The sequence below is a fragment of the Pleurodeles waltl genome, chromosome 10, assembly GCF_031143425.1.
Source record: "Pleurodeles waltl isolate 20211129_DDA chromosome 10, aPleWal1.hap1.20221129, whole genome shotgun sequence".
Classification (NCBI taxonomy): domain Eukaryota; kingdom Metazoa; phylum Chordata; class Amphibia; order Caudata; family Salamandridae; genus Pleurodeles; species Pleurodeles waltl.
Window position 1 is genome coordinate 841250442 of NC_090449.1, and position 25823 is coordinate 841276264.

Here is a 25823-nt window from a genome sequence, read left to right on the forward strand (position 1 = left end):
TTCCCTACATTGCACCTTGCCCAATTGGTTACCTAGGGCCTACCTTAGATGTGACTTATATGTAGAAAAGGGGAGTTTAAGGCTTGGCAAGTATTTTTAAATGCCAAGTGGAAGTGGCAGTGAAACTGCACACACAGGCCTTGCAATGGCAGGCCTGAGACATAGTTAAGGGGCTACCTAGGTGGGTGGTACAATCAGTGCTGCAGACCCACTAGTAGCATTTGATAAACAGACTCTGGGCACATGTAGTGCACTTTTCTAGGGACTTACAAGTACATCAAATATGTCAATTGGGGATGAACCAATGTTTCCATGTTTAAGGGAGAGAGCATATGCAATTTAGCACTGGTTAGCAGTGGTAAAGTGCACTGTGGCAGGGTGGCACAATGAGGACAGATAGCCAGTGGTTGAATAAGTTGTTAAGTTCCTTTATTGTTTTTATGACCCAATACTAAGCAGCAAACAGTTTGTTTGTCTTCTGTGGTTGGTTGATGTTCCTTCTGAGGCTTACTCCTTCGTTTTCTCTTTTCAGGGCTCCCGGGAGGCACTTGTGGGGAAAGAGTGAAAAGGCACAGGTAAGTGAGCTGCTCTCTCTTTAGTTTCCTTTATTCCCTCCTTGCCCCCCTTTTCTTTCTCCTGTCCCTGGTTCTGTCTTCTTTTCTTTTATTACCTGATTCTTGGCTCCGCTGTCTCTTTTCTTCTCCTTTCCGGTTTATTTTCTTCTTTTCCTTCCTATTCTCCCTCTCTCTCTCTCTCTATCCTTTCTGCTTCGATCTGTCTCCTGCCTTTTCCGGGATGTGATGACCTTATTGTCCTCCTCTGTCTCTTTAACTCCCACCGGAGTCTCTACAATATTGGCTATGTATCGTCCTGGTTGTCGCTCTCTCTTACTGAGGCTACCAAGCTTTATAGTACATATAGGAATATACCTTGAAACTTATATAATGGGGTAAACAAAATGCCAGTCTCTATTAAACAATGCTTCCTTCTGCCCTTCCCCCCACCCTTTTATCTCTCCCACATCACACTTTCTTCCTCTCTCCCCGTTTTTCCCTTTGTTAATGGCACGCACCTGCAGAGGCCACGCTTTCCCTCACGCGTGGCCGGAGTCAGCGCTGGGTGCCTATCGCGCCGCTGGTTCATGGATCCACGCTGCTGGGAGATGGCCGGTAGGGTCTTCGGTCCGACCCGTATCGCTGTCTTCTTGGTCCTCTTCTTTCTCCGCCGCAACGCTTTGACTTCCTCGATCCCACACGTCCGCCCCTGTGCTGTCCAGAACGTCCCTCTTATGGAGCCGGGGCATGGCGCGTACGTGCTTCCTCTGAGCCTCTTGACCCGGATGTGGATGGGGATTGGTGGAAGGCCGCTGTACTTCCGGGTCAGAAGTGGCAGCAGAAGTCAGATCAGCGCACCCTGACGGGCCCGCCTGTTGTTGAAGCGGCCCGTCACATGCACAGAGTCCTAAAACCAGCAAAAACAGTGTAAAAAAAGTGGAGGAAGGCAATCAAAAAGTTGTGGGACGACCACCCTAAGGCTGCCAGGTCTAACAAACCTCAACTACTCATCCATGAAATGTGGGTGTTTTTGTGGGGACATGGTAGTGGTGGTGAAGACTCGGTGATAGTGTTCAAAGACAAAAGGCTGCACTAAAAGGTAAATGGTGAGGTGTAGGTGCTGTGATGTGAGTGGGTGATGGTTGTGGTGGATTTTGTGTGGTAGTAAAATGTGCCTTGTGTATGTTGTGCAGGTGTATGATGTGTGCATAGTGAAATGCAAATGGGTGCCTATTCTTGCTTTTCGTTTCGCTCAAAACTGTTGCTTGTCTCTGTGTGGCGTTTTGATTGCAAAGGATTGTGGGTTGTATAGGGGTGTTTTTCATAGTGGAGTATGTAGGTGTGTCAGGTGTGTGGATGTGTGTAAGGTGTGAGGTATTCCAACTATCCTATGCGGTATTGTGTTCAGTGTGATCCGAGTTGAGACTGCCGCGGTTTGCACCGCCAATGGTTTTCCGCCATAGAAGAACCTTTGTCGTGATTTGTGGATCGTAATCTGATGGGTGGATTTTTGTTGGGCTGGCGGTGTTGGTGGTGGGACCCTCTTTTCCATCCTCCAGTGCCCTGGTGGTTTTGGATAATTTGACTGTTTTTTTTTGGCTGACTTCACAGTTTGATTTTTATTACGGTGGTTGGATCACCACTAACATAACAGTCCTTTGGCAGCCGCCACCGTGGCAGTCTTACTGTCAGACCGCCAAAGTCAGAATGAGGCCCATAATCTTTGAAAATTCATATCTCCGGTTCCCCATATTAGACTTTTGTCATTTTAGTGTCATTTTAAAGCAAAACATATATTAAATTGTTATAAATTGGTAATATATTTTTATTCTGTTTTGTGTTTTACTTATTATTATTGATATTAAATGCTTTACACACCTGTCTCCTAAGTTAAGCCTAACTGCTCGTGGTCAAGCTACCAAGGGTGGAGCGAAGATTAATTTGTTGAGACCTTGACTGGACCTAGTGGGGGTTTGTGGTCTATTGCTAATTGTAGGTACTTACCTGCCCTTGCCAGTAGTCCTCAGCCTATTTACTATTTAAACTCCTATTAAAAAAATGTTGGGTAAAGTGCATATATTGGGCATTCCAATTTACTATTCTAGCTCCCGTCCAATAAATATTGGGGAAAGTGCATATATTTGGTGGGGGATTGGGTAGGATCATATTATTCTAACTCCAGACCAACAAATGATGGAGAAAGAGCATATGTTTGTAAGGTCAGATTTACTATTCTAACTTCATTCTAAGAAACACTGAGGAAAGTGAATAGAAGGAGTCTAATTTAGTGCTCTAACTCTGATCCACCAAACAATGCGGCAAATGCATATATTTGAGGTGTCAGATTCACTACACCAATTACAAATATGAAAAACCTAAGTTAGAAAATGTGAAAACCCTAAAAATCTGTAAAGTATCTTAAAATCACAAAAAACTAATTATTTATCAACTACTTAAAAAAGTAACAGATGTTAAAAAATAAAAATATTCAAACTATATTTGTAGTAAAAGAAACATGCCTCACACTTGTGCATAAAACACACAAACCAAGTTTTTAAACCCTTTTCTTTAACATTTTACATGTTTAAGTTTTGAATTACTGAAAAATTATGAATTTGAATAAATACATTTGTCATTTAATATCAATGTACATTTAAGTGTATATAGTTTTTAAAACTATCTACCCGATCCCCCAATGAACCCCACAATCTAAAATTAAAATGTAATATATCATTTTGAAAGTCAATATTTAAACAAATAGAAACCATTACAATTATAATGTAATTAAAATATTTATCAACATTAACCTACAGTTGAATAAACAACTTCCCCCCAAAAAAAACAACCAAAAGTAACTGCACATTACTCTAACATAACAAATAAATACATTTTAAAATAATATATAAATAATTAAATAAAATCAAAATACAATAAAACACCATAATAAAAAGTGATACTAATGTAAATATTTTAAACTTCAATATCACAGTAAAAATCAATATACTTACTGTCAATATTTTGGTCCGCAACATATTTGTAGTCACAATATTTTCACAAAGATATTATCGTCAGACAATACTTTTGAGTCAATATATTTAAGTGAAATGCCAAATTATAGCCATACTGCTGCCATCACAATATGCAAGTGTACTTTCTATAAAAAAGCAAGTGTTGCTTAAATATTTCAAGCTAGAGCCACGTGTTTTAATATGCTACTGAAGGACTCAAAGGGGCTGGTTGTTATATGATTGTTGATATCCAAGAATGCCAAGTCAGCTGTAGTTGTGTTCAGCAGGAATTATCACTGCAGGTTGCCTATTACAGAGAGGTTAATGATTTCACACACAGAAGCCAGAAACTGCAATCAACCCAGTGTGAACAGCACAGATTCCCATGCCTTTACATCAGTGGTCTCCAAACTTTTTAATGCCGCGCCCCCCCCCAGTTGAAAAATAGAAATCATTGGGCCCCCCTCAGAATTGTTCACAATTATTTTATAAAGATGGCAATGTTTAAATATGTCTAGACCTATTTAAACACTGTAGTTAAGTACTGTTATATGTTTTTTAATGCAATAACATGCTTCTGCTTAAAACAAAGGCCTGTTATCTGTATAATGCTTCTTTTGGCCAGAGTCTGGCACCCCCCCAGAGATCACTTGAGGCCCCCCCTAGGGGGGTACATAGATACCGCTCAGCATACGAAGAACAAATCAACATCAGAGTCTCCAGATTGTCCATGACTGCCCAAGAAAGTGAAGTAGATATTGCCACATAAGTATCCACACTGGCCTCATATGTAAAGCAACATAGCCATTCAAATATTCATATTGCTGCCAGCAAGTAAACAAATGTTGCCAGGCCAGTATCCACATGGCCCCGTTGAAGGAAGTACACATATTATTGCTGTATTAACTTCCATTATGTAAATCACCATTGCCACGCCAACATCTATAAATATCAGCCATCATTATGTTAGTTATACAAAAATACCCAAGGTATCCACACTGCTCAGCTATGTAAAAAACAGAGAGCATGCCAGTTTCCACATTGCTTCTATTATCAAAACCACACCACAGGCAGCAATAAAGCATATGAGAATAACATTGTTGAAGATACCAGCTTCATTTCCTTCTCTTACACCCATCGTCTGCATGTTTGTGAATTTAGAGCACACAAAACACAAACCACCTTTTGCATGCACAAAGTGTCGGCATATGGTGGGTGGGGGCAGGGACCGACATTTTTCCTGTACCAAGAATCATTAATAAAACAGCCTTTGGCACAGGAACTACTATCACCCACATCCAGATTTTACTGCATCCTTCCCTTCTGGCTGAGGCTGACCACCTCAACCAATTAGAGAAGGAAGTAGACTTTCTGACTCTTCCAGCTCAGCTTTGCTCCTATTCTGCCTCCTCCCAACTCGGGCCTGGTGTGTGTCATTGGTTTATGATGGGCCCTTCTGGACCTGAAGCTAGAGTGAATCATCATGAACCTGCCCTCAATTTGTGTCCTGAAATACCCTTTGGTTCTCTCCTATATCCCCAAGCCTCTGTATCCTCACACCATCCACTCAGACAAGGGCTTGAGACTCAAAGCTGCTTATCGTCTAGCTGTAACCCGTTAGGCGAGCTGTAGCACAAGTTACTGTATCTGGACATGTACAACACACAGTCTTTGTGGATATATGTAAGTCTCCATGTGTGTGTTGATCTTAATGTGTGTTTGCCATCTCTGGCATTCTGGGGAACACAATGCAATACAATTGATGGCATATGGAGGGAAAAGGCACATCTTGATTAAGCAGTCTCATGAGGAGTAGAGGGACTCCTGGAATGACTGGAATATTTGATGGCAGGGCATAACAGCTTGGTTTGCATTTGGAAGAAATTGAACTTTTAAATGGTGATTACTATCACAGTTTAGCAAAAACAACATGCATTACTATCACCAATTTGCCAGCTCCCAAGTTGTCACTTCAAAAAATTGAAAACCTGAGTTGGCCCTACTAGAGTCCAAACTCCAGACCTGAACATCATATTTACAATTGTCTGTAGCACTTGATACATTAAACCATTTTAAAAGCTTTAAAGCATTAAGGAATTTATACATATTGGAACTGGCCCTCTCTGCAGGGTCACCCCTCAAACTTTTTGCCTTCACCCCTCCTTTTTTCCGAACCCATTTTTGTTGGCTTTTAGGACTCTGTGTACTGTACCTCTGCTAACCAGTGCTAAAGTGCTCGCTCCTCTAAACATGGTAAAATTGGCCTATGCTCAATATGCACATTTAGTTTACTTATAAATTCCTAATAATGTGGTACTACATGTACCCAGGGCCTTAAATTAAATGCTACTAGTGGGCCTGCACCACTTAAGGAGCCTTTTTATACATGTATCAGGCCTGCCACTGCAGCCCATGTGCAGTTTTAAAATGCCATTTCAAACTGCCAAAATAAACATTATGCCAGGCCTAAAACTTCCTTTTTAATACATATGTGTCATCCCTGTAGGCCCTAAATGATGTATAGGATAGAATGTATTGTATTTAAAAAGTTGGACACATATTTTTAAGTTTCACATATTTTAGTAGTGAAAAACTCTGGAATTCTTTTTTCACTACTACCTAACTCTCCCATAGAATAACATTGGGTTACCTTGTTAAATTTAATAAGTGATATCATTTGCTGGGGAATAGGTACAAATTTAATATATGGTCTCTAGATGAATATTATTTAAAATCCTTTTTAATGACAAAGTTGAATTTTAAGTCACAAATCTGAAAATGCCACTTTTAGAGAGTTTGCATTTTCTTGTCCTAACAATTTGATACCTGCAGCCTGTGTCCCCAGTCACATGACTAGGTGTGGTTGACTTTTGTGTATTCTTCCCAGACAGTGTCACAAAGGGGGACTGGATATTGGCAGGATGAGCAATCTTAGTATGATGGGTGGGGACGGAGCTGTCACCTTATACACTTGCATTTCAATAGGGCCTGCCTTCTGTACTCACAAGGAACTTTACACTAGACTCTTGTCACCCCAGACATTTTGAGGTCTCAGCAGAGAGGAAGGAAATCCCAGAACCATCTGTGGTGGGGGGAAACTCTAGATGTTTTTCTCATTTGAAAGCTGATACCAGTTATAAATATCGGACCACGGGGCCCACTCTTCAGTACACTCCTGGACCTATGGGCACCAGAGAAGAAGGACTGCCCTGCTGCCAGAGGACTCCCCGCCGTCTGAGAAGAAAGACTGGACCTGCTCCTTCATCCCAGGCTACCTGAAGTGACTCCACGCGTGAGCTGGCTGACCTGTTCAGAGCAACCGGGATATAAGAAGCTTCAGAGACCGCCCGCAACTTCCAAGCTGACCTGCTGTAACTGGACCTGGAACTGCCTGAGCCCTGCTGATCTGGCCTGGCTGGTCTGCGTGGAAGTGCTCACAGGTGAGTGCTGCTTCAGTCTCTCAAGTCCTGTAGGTGAGTATCAAGTTCAAAGGGCCAACAGTACCTTTCACATGGGAAGCAATGGACGGGTGATTACAGGTCCTACAGACTACCAGGCAGTGCATTGCCTGACCAGAAGTCCATGCAGACAGATGAACTATGACTATGGCATGCCATACTAAAGAGGGAAGCACACTGGAGTCAGAATGTGACTCTGGGTGTGTGTAGATGAAGGATTATCTGGGTACAAATAGTCAATTTCCAGGGCCCCCTAGAGAAGGGTGGGGAGAGACTGAAAACATGGCAGTGGCAGGACTTGTGACCTGGGATGGCATGCGCAGAGCATGTCTTGTGAGCAATGCTAGTCATACCTGGGGCACCTGTGCTTTCCATTTGCAGCTTACAGGGACTTCTTGTCACACATACTCCTTGCAGAGATATCTGATGTCACACTTACTGCTGTCAAGGGTCTGGTCATACATTACTGTTACCAATGCAATAGCACAACCACTGCCTCATGTATGAGGCAGTTTTTTACCTTATAAATGATGGTGTCTTAGTTGTGTGCCATATGCTGCAGTTAACCATGTTGCCAACATGTATGTGTGCCATAGCTGTGGTCCTTTGATATTGAACTTCAAATGTGAAATGGACAGGATATATGCCATTTACAGTATGTGTGAAGTTGGGTGTACATTCATACCCATCAAATGTGATGTGGATTTGTCAGTATCCTAATCTGTATATCTGCAATGCTCCTTGAGGCTAAACTCTGATTATGAGTCCTAGGGATAATGTGATGCATAAATGATTACCCAGACCATGATATAGTGATTAGAATAGGTGTTTAATGGCATATGGTAAGACAGTGGTGATGGTGACTATAGTTAAAAGAAGTTTTGTACAATGTGTTGTCTCCGACGCAATCCTGCTGCAGTGTTTGGATGGTCCCCCTCATGTTGATGGACAACATCCTCCTCTTCAGGCATTTGTGCATCTGGTTCATAGAGGGGAATGTTCCTCCTTACACAAATGTTGTGCAGGATGGCACGGGTCAAAATGATCTTGCAGACCATTTCAGGTGAGTATAGGATCAAATCAAATCAAATCAAATCATTAACATTTATAAAGCGCGCTACTCACCCGTGCGGGTCTCAAGGCGCTAGGGGGGAAAGGGGGGGTTATCGCTGCTCGAACAGCCAAGTCTTTAGGAGTCTCCGGAAAGCGGAGTGGTCCTGGGTGGTCCTGAGGCTGGTGGGGAGGGAGTTCCAGGTCTTGGCCGCCAGGAAGGAGAAGGATCTCCCACCCGCCGTGGAGCGGCGGGTGCGAGGGACGGCAGCAAGTGCGAGGCCAGCGGAGCGGAGGGGGCGGGTGGGGACGTAGAAGCTGAGGCGTCTGTTGAGGTATTCCGGTCCCTTGTTGTGGAGGGCTTTGTGTGCGTGGGTGAGAAGACGGAAGGTGATCCTTTTGCTGACTGGGAGCCAATGCAGGTGTCTCAGGTGTGCGGAGATGTGGCTGTTGCGGGGTACGTCGAGGATGAGGCGGGCCGAGGCGTTTTGGATGCGTTGCAGGCGGTTTTGGAGTTTGGCGGTGGTCCCGGCGTAGAGGGTGTTGCCGTAGTCCAGGCGACTCGTGACAAGGGCGTGGGTCACGGTTTTTCTGGTGTCAGCGGGGATCCAGCGGAAGATCTTGCGGAGCATGCGGAGAGTGAGGAAGCAGGCGGAGGACACGGCGTTGACTTGCTTGGTCATGGTGAGAAGAGGGTCCAAGATGAAGCCGAGGTTGCGGGCGTGGTCTGCGGGGGTCGGTGCGGTGCCGAGGGCCGTGGGCCACCAGGAGTCGTCCCAGGCGGACGGGGTGTTGCCGAGGATGAGGACTTCCGTTTTTTCAGAGTTCAGCTTTAGGCGGCTGAGCCTCATCCAATCTGCGACGTCCTTCATACCCTCTTGTAGGTTGGTCTTGGCGCTGGCGGGGTCCTTGGTGAGGGAGAGTACAAGTTGGGTGTCGTCGGCGTAGGAGGTGATGATGATGTCGTGCTTGCGTACGATGTCGGCGAGGGGGCTCATGTAGACATTGAAGAGTGTCGGGCTGAGCGATGAGCCTTGAGGTACGCCGCAGATGATCTTGGTGGGTTCTGAGCGAAACGGAGGGAGGTAAACTCTTTGGGAGCGGTTAGCGAGGAAGGAGGCGATCCAGTCCAGGGCCTGGCCTTGGATCCCGGTGGAGCGTAGGCGGATGATTAGGGTGCGGTGACAGACGGTGTCAAAGGCAGCCGAGAGGTCGAGGAGAATGAGGGCGACTGTTTCACCGTTGTCCATCAGGGTTCTGATGTCGTCTGTGACTGAGATGAGGGCGGTTTCCGTGCTGTGGTTGGTTCGGAATCCGGTTTGTGAAGGGTCGAGCAGGTTGTTGTCTTCCAGGAAGGTGGTCAGCTGTTTGTTGACGGTCTTTTCTATTACCTTGGCTGGGAAAGGTAGAAGAGAGATGGGGCGGAAGTTTTTCAGGTCGCTTGGGTCAGCCGTAGGTTTCTTTAGTAGGGCGTTGACTTCAGCGTGCTTCCAGCATTCGGGGAAGGTAGCAGAAGAAAAAGAAGAGTTGATGACGGTCTGGAGGTGCGGGGCGATGATGTCGTCGGCTTTGTTAAAGATGAAGTGCGGGCAGGGGTCCGAAGGGGCGCCGGAGTGGATAGAGTTCATGATGGATTTGGTTTCTTCCGTGTTGATGTGGGTCCAGTTGTTGAGGGTGATGTCCGGGGAAGCGGGTTCAGTGGTGTATGGTTGGGTCTGGTGTCCGAAGCTGTCGTGGAGGTCGCTGATCTTGCGATGGAAGAAAGTGGCGAGGGATTCGCACAAATCCTGTGAGGGCGTGACGGCGTTGGCGCTGGCGCTGGGGTTGGAGAACTCTTTGACGATGCTGAAGAGTTCTCTGCTGTTGTGGCTGTTTTTGTCTAGTCTGTCGGTGAAAAAGTTCCTTTTGGCAGTGCGGATCAGGTGGTGGTGTTCGCGTGTAGCGTTCTTGAGGGCGGTCATGTTGTCAGCGGTGTGGTCCTTGCGCCAGGCCTTCTCAAGGGCACGACAAGTTTTCTTTGATTCTTTGAGGGTGTCAGAGAACCAGAGAGGTTTTTTGGTGTTGGTCTGTCGATGCGTGCGTTTGAGGGGAGCAAGGTTGTCAGCGCAGTTGGAGATCCAGTTTGTGAGGTTGAGAGCTGCGTCGTTGGGGTCGGTGGTGAGGCTGCCTCCAGTGATGTTGAGGCACCAGAATCTTGACTTCAGGATGCCAAAGGTCCTCTCTACTATGGTGCGTGTCCTCCGATGTGCATCATTATAGGCACGCTCCGATGCTGTGCTTGGGTTTGCGAATGGGGTCATGATCCATGGCTGGATCCCATACCCCTGATCAGCTGAAAGAGACCATGAGTGAAAAACGTCGAGGGAGCTTGCACCATTATTATCACTTTGCATGGCAGTTGTTCTCTTGTGTTGTTTGTGACTCATCTGTGTTTGTGTGATTGTGTGGAATCATGGGCTTCTAGGAGGTACCATTGGCATTGGGATGTTTCATTATCTGAACTGGTGTTTGGCTGATTGACCGGATGTCAGCGGGATTTTTGTAGACTTGCAGTACATTGTGTACTCCCATGCATTATGTCATGTAAAAGAGGTGTCCATGTGTCTTAACTGGGGGTGACATGATACTTCCATACACAGAATCAATTCCACAGTGGTGGTAACATGGTTGCATCTATATGGCCTGGACATCCCATCCAATTTAACATATGCAATAGAATTTTTCAAACATCAGTGAGGCCCTTTGATTTGGCTAGGTGACATTGTACAACACATCTCCATAAGTTGGCACTTCACGTGTTGACAATTGACAATGCACAAATATCCCATGTGTGACAAATTCTATACAGACCTTTTTATCTGCCCTTACCGTGTTGACTCATGTTCAAACGTGTACCTACACTACTGAACCTGGTCCAGTTCAGCTGGCTAACTTGGTTGTGAGGTTGACGGTTAAAGTGTCAGAAGGTCCATATGCCTGTACATCTGTTGTGTATATGTGTAATTGTCTCAAACCGTATGTGTAGGAATGTGCACTTTGCAATATTGTCACATCAATATGTGTTCTTAGCACAGTCCACTTGCTTATTGGTAGTGGGCAATGTCAGACCAGGAGTGATGTGAGATATTGGTACAGCCTCAATGATTCCATGTCCCCTTCATTAGAGTCATCATCATCATGCTGTGTGTGTCATGGTATTATGCCCACAGCGAAACACATTGTATACCCCTTACACTGCACATATTGTTTGGAAGGGTGTGTTATTGATGTGATATTGTAGCATTAGTCTTCGAAGTTGTAGTGGCAGGTAAGGCCTTTTCATTGTCACTGTGTGTTTTTAAATTGTTCCCTTGTGTCTAGGGCCTGGCATCTGTTGTTATTTGCATCTATCATTTGTCCCTAGGTGTGTATCCAATTGGGTGAGGATATCAAACATGCCAACCAGTGTCACAACCTCAGTGTCTTCCTGGTCACGTGTCAATGTAGTGGTGTCTGTGTTGAGTGTCCTACAGGGTTGCTGTGCTGTGTGTATATAAGTAAGTTTATGTACTTACCAACAAGTAGGCCAATGCCATATCATCCATCCTGGAAGTGTTGATTGATGGTGCAGTGGCGGAAGATGAATGAATCATGTACACTCCCAGGATACTTTGCCACGATGTTGGTGATCCATCCCCGATGATCGACAATGGCCTGCACATTGATGGAGTGTGTGTGCTTCCTGTTGCGGTATAGATGCTCGGTTGCAGCAGGTGGCACAATGCGTACATGTGTGCAGTCAATGGCACCAAGCACGTGTGGGAAGCCGTTGATTTGTTAGAAGCCCTGTTTGGTGGTGTGCTGCTTCTGCTGTGTGTTGGGGAAGCTGATGTGGTGGGGTGAGAAGGGAGATGATAGCATCCAATACCTTGGGTAGGAAGGCAGAGAATGAGGGCTGTGAGATCCCGGCAACCAGGGCACCAGTGGTTTGAAACAAGCCACTTGCCAACATGTGGAGGGCAGCTAGCAGCTTGTTCTCTGGTGGAATGATGTGGGGTGTCTGCAAGCTGGGTGCCAACTTTGGCTCAATGTTGCCTAGCAGCTGCTGAATGGCTTGCCAGTTGAGTCTGTACCTCTGGATGATGTCTTGTTGACTGAGTCCCTGAAGGGTTGTCCTGGTCCTGAATATCCTCTCCTGCCTTCTGCGTTGCCTTTGGGGTCCCTGCTGGTGTGGTGGAAGCTGCTGGTGTTGGTCCTGTGCTCTGCGTCTTCGTGCATGCTGGATGAATAGCACCTCCATGTCTTCCTTTTGGAGCTCTGATGTTGCTTCTGTGTGTTTTCCTTAGGTACTGGTGTGTTTGCCCCATTTTAACGCCTGCCCTGACCCAGGTGTTATTTTTTTATGCAAATCGGGCTGTGCGTCATTTTCTGACTCGGCCTCCTGGCCGTGCTGGATTTTTGCGTGGTAGGATAAATATGGCGCACGGGTGTTTAAGTTATTTTTTGGACGGGAACGCCTACCTTGCATGTCATGAATGCGAGGCGGTTTCACACATCCAGAAAATGACGCACATGGTGGAATTTTGGCATTTGTGGGGTCGGGCGTCAAAGTATAAATATAGTGTAGGGTTTGCGCCAAATTTACGTAAACATTTTTTATGCAATTTCGGCACAGACAGAGTATAAATATGCCCCTTATTCTTTTGAAAATTCATATCTTGACTTGTGTATGTTGGATTTGTGTTGCTTTGGTCTTGTTTGATTTACATAAATATTACCTATTTTTCTAAACTGGTGTGGTGTTCATTTTGTAGTGTTTTCACTGTATTACTGTGTGTGTTGGTACAAATACTTTACACATTCCTTCTGAGTTAAGCCTGCCTGCTTGTGCCAAGCTACCAAGGGGGTGAGCGGGGATGAACTAGGTGTGTTTCTCCTTTGCCCTGACTAGAGTGAGGGCCCATGCTTGGACAGGGGGGTAACCTGACTGCCAACCAAAGACCCTATTTCTAACATGCAACAATCTAGGTAGGGTTAGATGGGGGGAGAAGGACAAATGAGATCAGCTTAGTTAGTTCGACTTCAGTGGGCCCCAAACAGTGAGAAACGGATTGTAACTTAGCCTCCAGAATAGTAGTAGATTTCCCACATAGTGAACCTTCAGAAGCAACGAAATCTACTGGGTTGCATCCAATAGAATCCTGTTGAATGGCAAGGATTGGTGACTGGTTACCATTAGCTCTAGCAGATGGCAACTGCCTCTTCCTTTGCAATCTAAGTTAATGCCTGGTGAGAGAGGCAAACGGGACAAGGGTATACGAAGTACAGTAGAAGTGGTGCACAGCATCTTAGACGTAAGAACATTAAGTGGTAATGGTAGTGCCTCAGAGGGTAGGAAACTATGGGATGGGGAAAAAGCCACTTGGACTAATAAGTCACATGTAAAAGATAATCAGTGTTCTGCCAGTTTAATTTCTTTGTTGATTATGCTGACTGCATCTAATGAAGTGTTCTTTGAGTGATTAGGTAGATTGGTTGGAACCTTAAGTTTCTCCGTTTCTTGCAGTTAGTAGTCGCCCAGTTACAGTCAAGCACAAAATGACAAGTTGAAAAGGGAAGAAAATATGGTACCTCTAAAGATGGAGCCAAGATGGTTGACTCTGCCTTTTCGGAGCAGTGACACAGCAGGGCTACTGATGGCGGTAAATGGAGCTCAGTGATTAGCCTACCACGCCCCTTCTGGTTCAACACAAGGGCTCCTAGAACTTGGAGTCCCTCTTGTGACACCAATGCAGGATTCTCTTCCATTCATTTATCATGGGTGAGGCTAGGGCTGCAGCTTCCTACTCAGCAACACCTGACCGTCTTCAGGGCTCCTTGCATCGGGTGTTGCATTGCTCCAAGTCTCCCTCTTGACGATTCCTCTCACACCCTACCCCTCTACTCATGTAATTAATTATTTTAATTATTACACATTAAAAAGTATATTTTGGGCCCTATGGACTCATTATTATAGCATGGTGCAGAGAGTGGGATACAAACTTTTCTTTTGTGGGGATCATGTCACATATAGCAGCCGGACAGTACTGTAGAAATCTAGCTTGAGTAATTACACTACATTTACCTACCACATGCGCATACAGGCTGGGTAGGTTCTCTTGTTTTAATAGGAAAGTGCTGATGATGACAAACTGCCAACTAGAAGGACAGGCTCCGGGTGGTTGCTCCAGTAAGGCACTTCCAACGTTTTTTTTTTTTTTTTAAATATTCCCCCCCCAAAACCCCTGCCCCTTCCCTTCCAGTGTTCTACACAGCACTTTTTTTCGACACACATACACACCCCCAAGTACTATTGCCCCGAAGAAGGGTGAGACGGGCCCTTACAGTGCTTCACACAAGTCAGTCTGTTTGTGCGTCAGTGCAGGGGATGACAACATCAGCAGTCTAATGTTTGTAGATATGGTGGTGTCCTGTGCTCCACTCCCCGCCCCTCCCCCCGACTCAATACAGTGAAGCAAGCTTATTTGCTTGGGTGCTCTCCGTTACATGAAAAATTAGTAAGTATGGAACAGAAAGTGGGCTTCTACTCAGCCTCCATGACTGTCTGGATATTCATGGGTTAACAGAACAAGTCTATATTCAAGCGAGGAGTGTGGAGCGGCCTAGGTGCAATACAACACAATTATTGCACTCACAATAAAGTATAGATGTCTAGCAAAGGTGGTGTTGTCAGCAATTTCAATAATATCTCATATTTATTACAAATATTTACAATATAAACAGTAATCAAATTAATGGAAAACACAATACTCGGAGTACATATTCAGCAGTCATCACTAATGGTTCAATATACTTTCACAGTGTGAAAGATCATCCCAGGGCTCTCGGCTAAACACACCATAAAATGTTCTTCATCAGCTAATGTTCGTGAAGTTCAGAAACGCACGTAGAACTCGAAAGCACATTACCAATGCAACGCAATACGGAGAAATCTAGTCCAATGAAAAATGACGAAGATGTTTACTTTGCCAGTGACTGATAGATATTGTATCAAAAATGGACCATCACAGTCTCCTCGCATGAACACAGGTCATCAGCACTGGCCCTTAAGGTTTGTGAACATCTAAAACAACAAAGCATATATAAATATAGAAATACATTATCTGAGGAACCTGGAATAGAAGGGTACCGTATCTCAAAGTAAGTGTGTGCAGCTAAATATACAAGAAAAGCACACACACCTCAGTGTGTTTAAGCGCAGACAAGGGTACACAAGCCCAGATGCAAACAGGGCTCAAAAATAACTAAACAAGTAACGAGATCTTACTAGCTGGCTAGCCATCCAGCTGCTGAACTTGTGAACATACCATGTCAAAAACAGAACGAAACATCTACAAACATGAAAGGTTGGTAGAGAGAGGAGCTGAAGCAGCAGTCCTCTCTGGCTCTCCACCTGTGTCTCTGGAGAGTGGTAAAGGAATCAGGCAGATGTTTGCAAACAGTAATTCTCGAGGTTGATTGTTCAGCAGCCCGCCTCCAGCTACTGTTGAGGGGTTTGAGCGGGCTCGCTGGGCGCTTCCATACAGGAACAAAAAGCAGACCACGGTCCCTTGAACTTAAGGCATGCATGTCCTTAAACCTTAGACAGCTGGATTACCTATTAAGCAGGCGCGGCCCATCATTTAGGGCGGACGGGCCACGAACCCCCACCTTTTGCCCCTCATGAAGAGTGTCTGTCAGGCTGAACAAAGACCAGTCTGACAGTTATCAAGAGTGTCTGTCAGGCTGAACAAAGGTCAGCCTGACAGACACTGTTCATGTTCAGGTCAGGCAGCCAGGAGCAGCCATGCACGATTTGCGCAGTCTCCTGGCCGCCTGAGCTCAACTTTGCTGGGCTGAGGAGGTCACAGCTCCAATGGGCGTGACCTCCTCGGCTCAGCAAAGGTGCCTCGAGGCCCTCCCCTGGCTGACGAGGAAAGCGTCACCCATTGACTTCGACCTGGGCGCTTCAGGTTTAAGCTCTGAAGCATTCAGGGCGAGTGTCAATCAGTGACACTTCGTCACAGAGTGGGGTGGGGTCAGCAGTCTCACTGACCCCATCCCACTCTGTGATGAGGCTGGGACTGCTACCTTCCCTCATTGGCTGACCTCCTGGGTCCTCCGAGGCTGAAGGTAAGTGTGTGTGTGAGCTTTTAAAATGAATGTATGGTGTGTGCGTGCACGTTTGAATGTTATGAGTGTTGTTAATGGATGTGCGTGCATGCGTGCGTGCGTGAAAGAATGTGTGTGTGTGCTTCCCGCCCACCCCCCTCCCTCTCAAAGCTGCCAGCCGCCACTGCTATTAAGATAAGCAGTGCGTTCACACATCTGTGTAAATTCAATATCACAAGGCACAAAGCAAATTACATTTAAGAACTGGATTACAACCAATACTATAAAAAATAATAAGACGTTCCTTGAAACACCATTACACGAAGCTAACCTCATATTTGAATTGCATCTTAATTCTTCCACTGTACGAATCAAACGTTTTATAAAAGTTAAATAGTTCAATCATGAAATTAACAACACTAATAATAATAATAATAATGATTATTGCAGTGTAATCATATAATCATCCCCTTCAGGGCATAGTGTTTCACACATTTACAGACCTAGCAGGCCTGTTAAATATCATTTAACTGTGGAGTCAGTGTCAAAAGGTCATGGCTAAATGTCCCCGGAAAATCAAAAACAGAAGGTGTGGTACTACTGGTAATGGTTAGATGTCACTGTTGAGCCAACTGAATTAGTAATGCCTTTTAAGTAAAGCATAGTGCATTACATATTTGCAAGCCAAACATGACTGTCAAAATACTAATACCAACAAAGCCCTTATAACTCAAACTTCTCTCAACCATAGAAACAAAAGGTTCAGCTCTGAAAGAATTTTAAGTTTAAAGATGCACTGAGTGGTTGAAGAGGTTATGATATGCTGAGTTATGGGCACAAATGTGTTGTAAACCGAATGCCTACAAAGCATTATGGGCTGAGTTTCTTTGAATACATTAAACCTTTATCAGAAATAAAGTGTGTTGTTCATTAGCAGAAGGTGCAGTACCACTGGTGGTGGCTAGATGTCCCCTTAGCAGAAGATGCAGTACCACTGGGGATGGCTGGATGACCCTGTTGAGCCAATGAAATCAATAGTGCCTTGGAAGAATTATTTTTTCATATGAGTGCATTATACACCTACAGGCCAGACATAATTGTTAAAATACTAACAAGGCCCTTTTTACACAAACTCCTCTAAACTATAAAAACAAGTTTCAACTAGCTAGGAGATAATTCAAATGTACATTGACTGGTGGAAGAGGTTATGATATTTGCCCTCCCTCTCACCTAATGTGACCCACAAGATTGCCTGAATAAAAAGTACACATTATTCTAAATGTTTTTTGGGGGGTCTCATTGACCTTGGACCACCAGAGGTGGAATTATCAGCACAAAAGTGTTGTAAAACAAATGCCTGCAAAGCATTGTGGGCTACATTTCTATGAATACGTTACACCTTTATCAGAAATAAATTGTGCCATTTAGCAGAAGGTGCAGTACCAGTGGTGGTGGATAGATTTCCCTGTTAAGTCAACTAAGTCAGCACTACCTTTGGTAGCGCATAACATGTCTGTAGGCCAGACCAGGCAGAATTATCAGGATACCAACTACCCCCTGATAACACAAACACCTCGCAACCATAGAAACAAACGATTCAGCTACAAAAAAGTTTAAACATGCACTGCGTGATGGAAGAGGTTATATTTAGGCCCCCTCTCTCCTAGTGTGACCCACAAGATTGCTTGAACAGAAAGAGCACATTGTCATGTTTTGGGGGTGGTCCCATTGCCCTAGAACCACCACAGGTGGAATTATCAGCACAAAAGTGTTGTAAAACAAATACCTGCAAAGCATTGTGGGCTAAATTTCTATGAATACATTAAACCTTTATCAAAAATAAATTGTGTTATTTAGCAGAAGGTGCAGTACCAGTGGCAGTGGCTAGATGTCCCTGTTGACCCAACTAAGTCAGCATTACCTTGAAAATGATCAGAATACTTACTACCTCCTGATAACACAAGCTCCTCACTGCTGTAGAAACAAAAGCTTCAGCTACAAAAAAAACTTTAAATAAGCACCGCGTGATGGAAGATGTTATGATATTTAGGCCTCCTCTCTCCTAGTGTGACCCACAAGATAGTTTGTACAGAAAGAGCACATCGTTATAAATGTTTTGGGGGTAGTCCCATTGCCCTAGAACCACCACAGGTGGAATTATCGGCACAAACGTGTTGTAAAACAAATGCCTGTAAAGCATTGTGGGCTAAGTTTCTATGAATACAGAAATAAATTGGTGGCTAGATGTCCCTGTTAAGCCAACTAAGTCAGCACTTCCTTGAAACAATTATTCTATGCTACGGTATAACATGTCTGTAAGCCAGACCAGGCAGAATTAGCAGGATACTAACTACCCATTGATAACACAAACTCCTCAAAGCCATAGCAAAAGTTTCAGCTATAAAAAAAGTTTAAACATGCACCGCGTGATGGAAGAGGTTATGATATTTAAGCCCCCTCTCTCCTAGAGTGACCCACAAGATTGCTTGTACAGAAGGAGTACATCTTATAAATGTTTTGAGGGTGGTCCCATTTCACTAGAACCACCACAGGCTGAGTTAGGGGCACAAATGTGTTGTAAAACGAATGCTTGCAAAGCATTATGGGTCAAGGTTTTCCAAGTGCAGTGAATATTGTAGTATCAGCCCTCCCGCTGTGCCGGGAGAGCTTGAGGATTCATTCCTAGGTCGATTTCATGTTTTATATAGCGAGAACAAAGTACAAAACAGGTACAACACTACTTGTTATTACTGACTATGTAAAGTAGGGACCCAGTGATAGGCAAACACGGAAAATGAACTGCGCCCATGAACATGAGTGCTGACAAACACGAGAGGCAGGAAAAAAGAAAAATAGTCCGTCTAAAAAACAGAAAAACATGAGAGGCATAAGTAAACTGTACTTGGCCGGTGTGCCTGAGCCAAGTACGTATCGGCTGCCAAACCATTTAGAAGGCAGCACAACAAGAGCAACACTGCCTTCAACCTATTGGAAGTGGCAGGCAGCGGCAGGCAGGACAAAAATGCCTATATCCCTAACAACAGGTCTTCCAGACAGCGCGTGTGCGCTGTCGAGGCTCGACCTAAAATGGAAATCCAAAAAAAAGAGTCAAACAAAAGCATAGTTATCCAGATTCCCAAACATAATCTATTTAAAGTCGAGAAATTGGCTCTGCAGGAAGCATCACAGTAGTCGCCGTTTTGCCTGATTGTAAGACTTGGCCTGATTCAGAGTGTGAACGTAATATCCATCACGTATGTGAGGAGTGCCCCCATGTCCCAAACTCCAAAACAGGCCAATTGTTCCTACTTCCTCAGTACACCTTTAGAAACCTTTTCATATTTACACGCCAACGTTTACAACTTTTTTTTCTGTTTTGGAAGTGCACGAGAAGGTGGGTGTGGGGAGTAAGTACACAAAACATAAACAAAACTAAAGTCAAACTTTCTGCCTCTAATTTTTTAAACATGTTTTATTAATTTTCCTAAATAAAACACAGTGATAATCAACTCTAAAATTTCCAACAGTGTTCTTGCAAAAAAGGCAAAATCACTGAAACTTAAATATTTTAATTAACGACCTCAGTGGGTTCAACGTCCATTTCATAATCAGTGCATTAATCTGCATTATATAATGTTGCCCTATCAAAGAGGCTTCAGTAGCATAAGCATGAATGAAAGTAATGGGTGAGGGAGAGGCCAATCAATTATTCATGTCTGGCATAGGTAGTGTCTGTCTCCCCAAGGAGTTCGGTCGTTGAGGGGGCCCTCATTGAGTTATCATTTACCCCATTCGTGGTCCCATTAGATAACATTACTATTTTAGTGAATATCTATCGGTGAAATATATTGCCGTACTGAAGTAACTACATTTCATGCTGTGACTTGTGGAGGCTTGTCATCATTATCAGTTTTGATTGAATACAGAGCAGCACGTCACATTCATTTGCTAGCTCCTTCTCTTCTCAAGTTCTTCTTCCCCTCCCTTTGCAACTCCAGGCTCTCAATCTTGGCAGGCTGGCCCAATTCATCATTAAAAGGTCTGTAGAAGCTCTCCAACCTATTATTAAAGGAGGTCTATGAACATATTGTTGGTCTTCCTCTGTTTAGGTCGTGGGAAGAGGTCCAACAGGCATTGTTCCGGTCCATTTAGGTCTGATTGCCCAATGGTTTCCATTAAGGAATTTAGGGTATCTCTACAGAAATAAGCTTTACTGTAGTATTTTCAAACCATGCTGTAAACCCCGTCTCAGTATCATTACATGTGGATCATGTATGGGGGATTCATCGGGTACATTTCACCTAATTTACAGGGAGTAACGAAAGATAAATTGTATCAACTTGAAGAGGGGGTTTTGGACACTCAGAGTATAGGTCAGCATATTTTTACAACCCTTATCGCTAAGGTATGTTTCCAAATCAGTCTCCCAGTTTACTCGCAGACCGTTTAGAGTTCATTTAGTCTAATTTATTATTTCCCTGCACATGTGTTACTATTCTCACATTTTCTCTCAGTGTGATTAATACCTGCAGGACCTCGTGGGATTAGGGTTTCGTGTCTCCCTCATCCACTGCCTCTGTATCAACTTCACTATTATCCAATATAGTACAAACTAACGCAGTCAAAGAGTTTTTATTTCATCAGAGACATAAACATCCCTCATGGTTTCCACTCTGCTGCTAAACCAAGGCACTATGGTGGTCATTACAACCCTGGCGGTCGGTGTTAAAGCGACGGTAAAACCGCCAACAGGCCGGCGGTAAAAAAAATGGAATCACGACCGAGGCGGTACCCGCCAACATAGACAGCCACTTTAACACTCCGACCGCCAAGGCGGTAAAAACAAACACCGCAGCGGTAACCGCCAATAGACAGGCGGAAGACAAAGTTCCGCCCACTGTATTACAACACGCCAATCCGCCACCTTTTCTGGGGCGGATTCACTGCGAACAAAAACACGGCGGAAACAGGACATGGAAGGGAAAACGCTCACCTCTACACACCCCACGAGGAATCAGGACACCATGGAACCCGAGCTCCAGATACTCCCAGCCTTTATCTTCCTGCTCCTCTACCAGGAACAACAAAGACAGCGGCGAAGACCACGGTGAGTACTGCACCTACAACACAGGGGAGGGGAGAGGGAAAAAAAACAGTGACACACACAAGCAACAAGCAACACTCCAACCCCCACTCACTACAACACACACACAAGTACATGTTGATACATTACATTAACAACCCCCAAAACATCCTGGAAGAATACAAGGACAAAAGGAAATGAGTCGAATGATTGTAATATATTCAAATACAGTAATCAAAAATATATACATATATATATATATATATATATATTTACAATGTAAACAAACATATACACCAAGAATACAAGTCCAAGGTATTCCACCATCATAGTCCGTGGACCACTGGGCCCAAAATGCATGGGTGAGGCCCACACTCAATGCACGATCAAAACGGAGAGAACACTGCTGGGGCATCAGATAGAAATAAAACAGGCACCTCAGGGGGAAAGAAAGGGGGACACCTCAGCCGGATGAGTGCACGACGCCAGATCCACGAGGGGGCTCCATGCCCATTGATGTATCTTGGGGAGTGCAAAGCCACAGTCTCTCAAGTCTCCCCAGTGGGTGGTTTCCCCACTGCTGCATCCTGGGGAGTGCAAAGCCACAGTCTCTCAAGTCTCCAGTGGGTGGTTTGCCCACTGCTTTATCCTGGGGAATGCAAAGCCACAGTCTCTCAAGTCTCTCCAGTCGGTCGGTTGCCCACTGCTTTATCTTGGGGAGTGCAAAGCCACAATCTCTCAAGTCTCTCCAGTGGGTGGTTTGCCCACTGCTGCATCCTGGGGAATGCAAAGCCACAGTCTCTCAAGCCTCTCCAGTGGGTGGTTTGCCCACTGCTGCATACTCGGGAGTGCAACGCCACAGTCTCTCAAGTCTCCAGTGGGTGGTTTGCCCACTGCTTTATCCTGCGGAGTGCAAAGCCACAGTCTCTCAAGTCTCCAGTGGGTGGTTTGCCCACTGCTTTTCCTGGGGAGTGCAAAGTCACAGTCTCACAAGTGGATAACAGTCTCCACTGTTTCTGGAGGGGGCTTTGTGCCCAGAGTGCTTCATCCTGCCAAGGACAGAGGTAGTGGATGCAAATCTCCACTGGTTCTGGAGGGGGCTTTGTGCCCAGAGTGCTTCATCCTGCCAAGGACAGAGGTAGTGGATGTAAATCTCCACTGGTTCTGGAGGGGGCTTTGTGCCCTGAGTGCTTCATCCTGCTCGTGGCGCATCAGTAGCGTCGGAAGCTTTGGCGCTCACTTGCCTGCGATGCTGGTGGAGGCGGTGTCCTGTTCAGTGGTGCTTGTGGCGGCAGTGTCGTTGGCAGCGGTGCTGGTGGCGGCGTTGTCCTTGGCAGCGGTGCTTGTGGCGGCGGTTCCCTGTTCAGCGGTGCTGGTGGCGGCGGTGTCCTGTTCAGCGGTGCTTGTGGCGGTCTTGTCCGCCGTGCAGGTTTTTGCAGACTTGCCTGTTTTTCTGTGACCCTTCCCCACCTTGGATGGTGGAGCAGCTGTCTTCACACTCCCAACTGTACCCCTGGGAGAGGCTTTGGTGGAAGATGTTTTGCCTCTCTCCTGCTGGGCAGAGGCCAACTTTTTGTGCTTTAGAGGTGGGTGACTGTCCGTGGTCTGGCTCCTTGGCACACTGGCTGCCCTGCTGCCTGGCGCACTCCAGAAGCCAGTTACTACTGGCACCAATGTTCCCGCAGATGTTGTGGCTGAGGCGCTGGGTTGGGACCTGGAAAGGTGGGCCCTAGGAGATTGAAGGGGTGGGGGAGGTGAGGGGAAGAGGTCAAGGTTGGACAGGAAAAGTTTTTGGGACACACTGGGACGGGTAGATGGAGGGGGTTTGGGAGTGGAGGAAGAGGTAGTGGTTGGAGGAGGTGTACGTTTGCTGACTTTGGGTGAAGGTGCATGGGCTGGAGGCTGTCGTGAGGTGGATGGCTGTTAGGTGGGTGTGTGGCTGCGTTTGTGTACCTTGGGAGGTGGGCTCACAGACACACTGGGAGAGGACACAGGGGATGTGTGAATGGTAGTGGGTTGGAGGAAGTTGGAGGGGGGAGACTGGACACAGGGACAATGGCTGCCATCAGTGCTGAGGCCAGAGTCTGAAATGCTCGCTGTTGGGCTGTCTGACCAGAATGAATGCCCTCCAGGTATGCATTTGTCTGTTGCAATTGCCTCTCTACACCCTGCATGGCAATCAAAATGGTAGACTGCCCAACAGTGAGGGACCTGAGGAGGTCAATGTCCACCTCACTGAGGGCAGCAGGGGTGACTGGGGCAGGGCCTGAGGTGCCTGGAGCAAAGGAGATGCCCACCCTCCTGGGTGAGTGGCCACGGGGCACACGCTGAGGGGCTGCTGGGTGGGCGGTGCTGGTAGGGGGGTGTAGCAGCTGTTCTGTAGATGCGGGGGGCACAGAGGGGCACGCCACCGCAAGGGAGCTCCCATCTGAGGAGGAGTCCGTGTCGCTGGTTTCAGCTCCTGTCCCTGCCGTGGAGCTCCTCTCGCCCTCCGTCCCACTGGAGGCTTCTGACTCCGCTGTCTCGCCCTCCAGGGCCATATGGGATGCAGCTCCCTCCTGCTCCGGTGCCACTGCTCATCCGTCTGATGATGTTAATGCACACAAGAACAGGGAGACCACAAAAAGGGGGGGGGGGAGACAGAAGAAAGACATGTTGAGTGCATGCAATACCGGTACCGTTGGCGGACACTACAGACACAGAAGCCCCCTGCACTACGCTGTGCAATTAGAGTTCCCTAAGTAATCACAGGGACATGGGTTACAAGGCCTATGCCCGATTGCTGCAAACATGGAAGTCACAGGAGGCTGACTAGCTGTAGGTGTCTCTAAACACAGGTGGGGTGGGGTGCCACAGACCCTGCCTTAAGAAGTGAGCTTACCTACTAAACTCGCCCTGGCCTAGGGGAACCCACAGCCCACCTCCCCCACCCAGACACCTCCAATGCACGTTGACTCAGCAGAATGTGATGCCCTCAAGTGCCCATCCAACTCCGGATACGCCACCGCCAGAATCCGGAACATCAGGGGGGTCATGGTGCAACGGGCACCCCTCCCACATTGGGAGGCCATCCCCAGCTGGGCCTCCGCCGTCTTCTTGCTCCAGCGGCGAATGTCCTCCCATCTTTTACGGCAGTGGGTGCTCCGTCTGTGGTGGACCCCTAGGGTCCGGACTTCCTTGGCGATGGCACGCCAAATATCCTTCTTCTGGTGGGCGCTGACCTACAGGAATAGTACAGGGGAAAAGGAGAAGATATAACCGTCCACACCGTCACAGTCATTGGCCCGCATCCCTACCCTTGCCATGACTCACATGCACTCACCGTCGTATCATGCACGCCTCTTTCTCTCCCCCATCTTTCATCAACACCATTCTAAACAGGCATTGCCCATACAGCATGCTCACAGTGTACTCACCTGTTTGTCTGGAGGACCGTAGAGTAGCGTGTATTGGGAGAGGACCCCATCCACTAGTTTCTCCAACTCCTCCATGCTGAAGGCAGGGGCCCTTTCCCTAGACACACAAGCCATTTTCTCTTCCAGACTGAGGTCACAGCAGCACTTGCAGTGTAGGTCCTCTCCTGTTGAAGATCAGGTATCAAGTGATTGAACAGAGAGAAAATGGCGGTGACGTCCGCGGCGGTGCGTACCGTCACCGCCGGCGTACATCGTCATTGGCTCCTGGGACCCATAGGGTCCAATGTTAACCAATGCAGGATTGCGCCGCGGTCTTCGGCCGCCTACCGCGGCGGTGTACAACGCCAGCGCAGTTACCTCATATCCCCTTGTCCCACATTACAGGTCAGGCAGCCGCCATTTCAGGGGGCCACATGGCATTAATTTTAAATGCGTTATACATATGTAGGCCTTGCTTAGACACTAATACAGCCATATGTCGATTTTCAAACATTTTCCTATAAAGTTGTGTTTACGTACCTCAGTGTTGGTTGACTCTCTGCTCACTGTTCTCCTCCTTAGAGCACGTCCGCTGGGGCAGGTGAGGAGATGGCGGCATCCTCCGGTGTACAGACCGCTGGTGGACCTGTCGACAATGGAGGAGCGACATGTAATTATCACCTACAGACTTGATCGTAACACAATCCAGGAACTGTGTGCCCTGTTGGAGCCAGACCTGATGTCAGCTCTCCGCCATCCCACAGGAATCCCCCCTCTAGTGCAGGTGCTGTCAGTACTCCATTTCCTAGCAAGTGGGTCTTTTCAAACAACAGTGGCCATTGCATCAGGGATGTCCCAGCCTATGTTCTCCAATGTGTTGTCCAGAGTGTTGTCTGCCCTGCTGAAACACATGCGGAGCTACATCGTTTTCCCTCAGGTGGAGGACTTGCCTACAGTGAAAGTGACTTCTCTGCCCTGGGACATATCCCCAACATCATAGGTGCCATTGATGGGACACATGTGGCCTTGGTTCCCCCCCCCCGCAGGAGTGAACAGGTGTACAGAAATCGGAAGAGTTACCATTCAAGGAATGTGCAGATGGTGTGTTTGGCCGACCAGTGCATCTCCCATGTAAATGCCAAGTT